The 7,292-nt window shown below is 38.0% G+C and overlaps 1 pseudogene; it reads right to left on the bottom strand.

The window, feature by feature from the left end:
• Window positions 1–299: 299 nt before the first annotated feature.
• On the bottom strand, window positions 300–6,482 carry LOC148019766 (uncharacterized; annotated as a pseudogene).
• Between the last annotated feature and the right edge of the window lie 810 nt (window positions 6,483–7,292).

The following is a 7,292-nucleotide window of genomic DNA, read 5'->3' as shown; positions in this document are numbered from 1 at the left end:
GACATCCTTTTCTTTGGCTTGGCTAGCAACCTTATCATTGACGCCCTCAACCATGTGCTGAGCCGAGGCCTTCAAGCTCTACATCGCTTGCTTCACTTGGCTTTCGACCTTCTCAGTGGCACCCTGCACTTAGTCTATCATGCCCCCTTTCTTTGCACCGATCCAGATCATTCTACCAATAGATGTGAATATCGTAACTCATAGTTGAGTGAGTTGCTCTTCTGCTTTAGAAAAAGAAATGGCCCGCTAGTGTAATGTGAAGTCGAGTCATAACTACCGGTGCTCAATGGTTGAACAAACTAAGCTAATGATTGAGCTAATGATACAGAACCATTACTTATTCCAACACCAATCAGTTGCATGTGGGCCCTTTGGTTCATTGCGCAATCAGTGTTTGCATTTGTGGCATTAATTCCATATGCTTCTGTAGCAGGTGGCATAATCAAGCTTGTAGCCAGATTGTTGCTGTGTGCAAGGAATGATAAGAACATTCCCATTTGTAGTTTTTTGCTACTGCTAAGTACTTGCTCAATGTGACTGTTTGAAGTTTGGCTTGAACTGGTTGAAATTGCTGTGGGCCAATGATATGGGCATGAGACACAAGCCCTTCCTTTGAAGGTATTACATGGTTGTGCTCATATCTTCTTCCATCAGACTCGCAACTTCATGTTCAGCTACTAACATGGCATCTTGAGAAGACCTAAATTTTGACCCAATGTTGCTTGTACCAATGTGTTCTTTCCCTCATCAATAGGTAGATCTCTAATAAGAGGTGCAACTACAACAGCACCTCCAAGCCTGGTCATACTAAGGACCTTCACTTGTAGTTTCAAAAACTTGACATACTCAGTAGTTTCATCAAGCATTGATGCATTTTCAATCTTATTAGAATTTGCAACCAACTCTTGAAGCGCCTTCATTCGTTCTGCTATTCTCTCCCATCAGAGCCGCTTAGCAATACTGTGGGGATCAGTTGCTTGACCTGGTCAAGCTCTTACACGTGTCTTTGGTGCCCCACCAACATCACCAATTGCACCTTGAGACTGTGCCATCCTTGTATGACTATCATATTGCAGTATTGAAATACCTTGGCTTGTCTGCACTTGTCAAAAGTCACTAATAGCAAGTAGACTTCTTGATCCAACACTAGGCAGGGTCTCTGGTTCATTGATGATGTTGATAGCTGCCTAGTCCTTCTTTGCTTGAAGCCAATGAACTAGTAGAGGATCTTTTGCGACATGAAATTCATAGAAGGAGAGAAACTTCACCTACTAGCTACCTAGCTCAACCTGGCTTTGCTAATACCATGTTGAGAAACATGGATCTAAAGCTAGTTAGCTATGGTGGATGCAAATCAAACACACAATACATGATAGAGAGAACAGATTGTAACTAAAGTGAATTATGTTCCAAGATAGATTAGCTTGGACTCATAAATACAGTCTTGAGTAACTCAAATTGATAGCTCCATTGCTTTTGAAATGAGTGTCAAGTACATGCTTATATAGCTTTTCAATAGTACCACTCTTCCTCACCGTGGTTATGGGATTCAGGGCATCTCTCCCTAGAGCTTCTAGAGCATAAATCTTTTCTCATATCTTCCATACAAACCCTCTTATGGGCACTCTCTTTTAGGTATACATCTAGCCTCTATAGGCATACATACAAGCATCATTTGCTATTTTATATATATATATGTGTGTGTGTGTGTGTGTGTGTGTGTGTATAGGGAGGGAGAGGAAGAGAGATAAATAAATGGAAGAAGGGAAAATAGAGAGGGGGAGGGAGAGAGAGAAGTAGAGAGGGAGATATATATATATATATATATATATATATATATATATATAGAGAGAGAGAGAGAGAGAGGGAGAGGGAGAAGCAGAGGGAGAGGGAGAGAAGCAGGGAGGGAGATAAATATTTAAAGAGAAAAATAGAGAGAGGAAAGGGAAAAGGAGAGAGAGGAGAGAGGGAGAAAGAGAACTAGAGGGAGGGAGAGAAAGATAGAAAAATAAAGGGAAGAAGGGAAAATAGAGAGAGGGAGGGGGAGGAAGAAAGGGAAAAAGAGGGAGATAGAAAAGTAAAGAGAAGAAGGAAAAATAAAGAGAGAGAGAGAGAGAGAGAGAGTGAGTGAGAGAGAGAGAGAGAGAGAACTACAAAGGAGATGGAGGGAACCCATGAAGGAAAAGAAGAAGGAGAGAAGCATGAAAGGATTCTTCTTCAAGCTTTGAGGTAAATGCATTTTCTCTTCTCTTTTGACTTTTCAATTTTCTTTGCTTCTCCATTTCTTTTGTTTATGAAAGCATGAAAGGATTCTTCTTCAAGCTTTGAGGTAAATGTATTTTCTCTTCTCTTTTGATTTTCAATTTTCTTTACTTCTCCCTTTCTTTTGTTTATGAAGAGATTCAGAGAGAGGGAGAGGATCCACTTCTCGTCCTTTTGATACACTGTTGGTATAGTCATCCACTTGATATTGCTCATGCCAATAGTTGTCTTATAGCCACTATTGAGCAACTTCATGCCATTAGTAACCTACAGGCTGATCCTACATATCATTCTAATGTTTCACTCTATGCCATCATTTTGGCTCATGAACTAGAAGTGCTCTTCAATCTACAAAACCATCCATTGCTTCATAAGATTCTTACAAAGGAGGAACTACATGTGGCTAGCCACTTTCCTCTTTCCTGTTTACTCACATATATCACCACTTATTTGTGCGATTTGGTTATGTAACCATTTGATCTAGATGCATTTGTAGAATGGGAGCCTTTATTTAGGTTTTCATGTCTTCAATCACATTAACATGAACTATAATAACTTTGGCAAGGATTATTATTTAAGACTGGTATAAGTAAAAAACTTTGTGGTCTCAAATGGAAAGTATCTTCAGCATGCCTCAACCATTCTTTGATATTTTCTCATCCTTTTTAATATTTGTGTTTTCACCATGTGAACCAATGCTTGACAATGCCTTCTCAAGAGTTGCAATTTCCTTTACTTACATTGACTTAGTTGTATTGTGTAGAAAAAAACACATATATAGGAAAAGTAAATTCTCAATGATTTTATAAAGACCGTGCACTATGCAAATATGGACTCTCCACAATGGAATGTCTAAAATTGGCCTAAAACTTGGATTTTTTAGGTGCTTATCAAGCATCCTTTCCCAATTGTTCTTCTCAAGCTGCTTTGCATTATGCATACAATATATATATGGACTCTTTGAATTGGATCCATTTGAAAGATTGTACATGTAGTTTAGGGCTTGGGATCTCTAGTTGCATGCCACTCTACTTTGTATCATCCAAATCTTTTGACCTCCAAGATTCTCCCATTCCTTCACTCACTAATCATTTGCAATATATATATTTTATGAAAAATCCAATGTAAGGTTTCAAAATTCTCAACTATAATATGGAGTGCACACACATTATAAGCATATAATACTCTTAGTTTGACATAACCATGCTATCATTGTAAGAAAAACTCCATGATAGATATATTTCTCAGCTCAAAGGAGCCTGGAGAAAATATATTATGCTCAAATTGGATACTAAACCATTTTGGATTTTCCTTGAATTTGTTGGATCAAGTATCATATTCATCAAGGTGATGATAACCTATTCTAGCTTTGTATCCTTCATAATCTGACACTCATTGAGCTCGAGCACAAATCTTAGGATGCCATCAAATTCATATGGAGTAATTTCAAGTAATGGAATAGAGTATGGTTACAAGGCCTCCAAGTTGTAAACTATCTTATTGTATTTGTTATATACCACCATCTCTCTTGTTGCTCCATAGTTCATATCCTTGATATAAAATAGAGCTCCTAGGACCTATAGAACTTAATCATTCATATGATTTTGATTGATAATGTATTTGGTAATATCGATTCATGTAGCCTATATTCCTTTATCTTCAATTGAAGAGATTTGCAAATAGTAGTGCATCATCTATTGGACATAGCTATCTCATCAAATGAGGTTGTATATTGCTTGGGTTAAAATCTGTTTTTCTTTCAAGAAGATTCAATTTTCTAGTTTACAAACTTTTGGTACTTTTGATCCTTCAAGATCACTTTGATAGCTTCCTTATTGAGAAGAAATTTTCTATGTGCAGTACCCTTTCTTCATTGGGTTGCAAGATATCTCTATATTCAAGATCAAAACACTCAATTATAGAAAATACTTCAAAAAATACTTTTTGAGATGAAGAAAGAAGTTACAAATAGCTTATTTCATTGCATATATCCTATTCTTAATGCCGCCACTTTCTACCTTCATATCTTGAATATTCCAAAGTTTCCTATACTATTCATGAACCCTTAATTTTATTTCTTTGAGCATTAATTTGTTCGAGATTCATAGGGAGAGAGAGACAAAGACATGGAACTGTAATAGAGAGTATTGAACTCTCTTGTTCCCTTCTTCTCATTCTTCCATAATGCTTACTGAAATCTAATCACACATAACTGATAAACACACTAGGTCACTAATTGACCATACCACTAATTGTGGTTGAGTTTGATCGACTCAGTTATTACAAGGCACATGTAGAGTGACAGATAAGATGACAACTGTTAAGATAAGGTCGGTCATGTCAGTGATACTGATCACGAGCTTGATTCTCAACACTCCCCCTCAAGCTCAAGCTAGCTACTGTACTCCAAGTAGCTCTCTGAAATGCATAAAATTCTCTTTACCAAGTGATTTGGTAAAGATATCTACTACGTGGTCTTTTGTCTTCACATGGAGTAGATCAATCTTTCCAGCAAGTACCATCTCCTTGATAAAATGGTAATGAACTTCTATGTGTTTGGATCTAGCATGATAGAAAGGTTGCTAGCCAACATCACACTATTGAGATTGTCACAATGCAATGTGACTTTGCTATCCAATTATATACCCAAGTCATATAGCAGTTTCACAAGCCAAACTACTTCGCATGCCGCTAAGGCTACACCCCTATATTTTGCCTTTGTACTAAACAAAGCAATGGTCAGTTGCTTCTTACTACTCCAACTGATCATACTGCTACTCAAACTGAAAGAATAACCACTCGTTGACCTCCTGTCATAGAGACAACTAGCCCAATCAGCATTCGTATAACCTATCAAGTCGAATGATTTTCCATGCTCATAAAACAACCCATAATAAATAGTACTCTTCATGTACTGCATAATCTGCATGACTACATCTAAGTGTGGCTTATGAGGTTTCTGCATAAATTGGCTACTCAACCCCACTACATAACTCAAGTCAGGACGGGCAATAGTAAGGTAAATCAAGATACCCACCATCTATCTGTACATAGTGACATTCTCGATCTCAGTCCCAATATCAACTGCAAGTTTGACATTCTGATCCAATGGTGTTTCCATGGCTTTACACTCCGTCATGCCATATTTCAACAACTTATCATAAGCATATTGTTTTTGTAATAACCATATGCCTTGAGGTGTAGACACAACCTCAATCCCAAGAAAGTACTACAGCTCACCAAGATCCTTGACTTTGAATTCAACATGCAACATTGCTTTAATTTCAGCAATCCCATGATCATCATCTCCATTGATGATCAAATCATTGACATAAACCACCAGAAAAACATAACCATGCTCTGTCTTCTTTGTAAATAGGCTGTGATTTGCATGGCCTATCTGAAAACCAAGCTATTGCAAATAAGTGCTTATGCAAGCATTCCATGCTCTCGGTGCTTGTTTCAGTCCATACAAGGCCTTTTTCAATTTATACACATATATCAGATAGTCAGGGTGTACATAACCTTCAGGCTGCTCCATATACACTTCTTCAAGCAAGTCACCATTCAAGAATGCATTTTTGACATCTATCTTCCATAATTTTGAGCCCTTAAAAGCTACTAATGCAATAACTGTTCTCATAGTTGACATCTTGGCAACCAGGCTAAAAGTCTCCTCATAATCTAGGTCATACTGCTATGCATATCCCTTTGCAATCAGTTGGGCTTTATACATTTCCAATGAGCCATCTAACTTGCATTTTACTTTATAAACCCATTTGCAGCCAATGGGTACTTTTCCTTCAGAAAAATAGACCAATTAATTCCCATGTCTCATTTTCAGCCAATGTTGTGTATTCCTCATCCATGGTGGCACACCAATTCTCATATGTAACTACCTCACTGAACTTTGTAGGCTATTTGTAGCCTGACACTTTATTCATACATGCATAATGTCTAGGTGAATACCCATTGTATGTTAGCCTATCACCTAGTTTTTAGACCCTTTCAGACCTCCTCAACTGTGGTGCACTCTGGGCTTGCCTCTCATGAGGCGGCACATACTTGCTTTGCCTCGCACCAAGCATCATAACTGATGGTATGCCCAATTCACTATCACGACTATCACTGCCAGGTGACTCATATCTAGCTGTAAGTGGGCCAATCACATTGTCAAACATCTTTTCTTTGCCTTTATCCAATCTCTCCCTCAGTGACATATCCGTGTTAGTGGATGCAATAGCACCATTGCAAAGTCGTCCTATCCAAGGACTAATAGTAGATGAACCATCACCTATCACTCCACTCATAGACATACTAGTTGAAGGATAATTTTTAGCATAAGTAGGGCTAGCTATCCATCAGAGACCACTGCATTCAGATCACCATACCATGAGGCTAGCTCATCAGAAACTACATCCTTGTTCATCAGGGCTTCCTGAGTGGATTTTATAAGCCTTTCTCTCCTGTGCATAGCCAAGAAAAACACTTTTGATAGCTTTCGGATCTAACTTATTTCTCTTTTCATCAAGTACATGTACATAGGCAATGTAACCAAATACTTTTAGGTGACTAATGCCTAGCTTGTACCCATACAATTTCTCATACGGAGTCAAATCATGAAACCCATTGTAGGTGTTTGGTTCAATACATAAACTGTAGTAACCACTACTTCAGCCCAATAAACATTTGGCAAATTCTTTTCATTAAGCATTGCCCTAGAAACTTCCATAAGCACCTGATTTTTTCTCTCTGCCACCCCATTCTACTGAGGTGTGTAACTGCATGTGAGCTGCCTTTTTATGCCATATTTAGCAAGGTACGTGCCAAAATCTCTAGATACACATTCTCCACCTCCATCAGATCTCAAACATGATATATAACAACCAAGTTCATTTTCATCATGCTTCTTAGAGTCCCTAAAGGCATTGAGAACCTCATCCTTGTGCTTCAAAATGTATAGCCATGTGTATCGATTGAAATCATGAATGAAGGATACATAATTCCCCTAAGAGAAAGTCCACCTCAAT

Source organism: Lygodium microphyllum, chromosome 19 (assembly GCF_053477565.2).
Source record: "Lygodium microphyllum isolate KBCC chromosome 19, Lygodium_microphyllum_v1.1.10, whole genome shotgun sequence".
Classification (NCBI taxonomy): Eukaryota; Viridiplantae; Streptophyta; class Polypodiopsida; order Schizaeales; family Lygodiaceae; genus Lygodium; species Lygodium microphyllum.
Note: the sequence above shows the minus strand (reverse complement) of the source record. Positions and strands in the feature narration are given on the sequence as shown.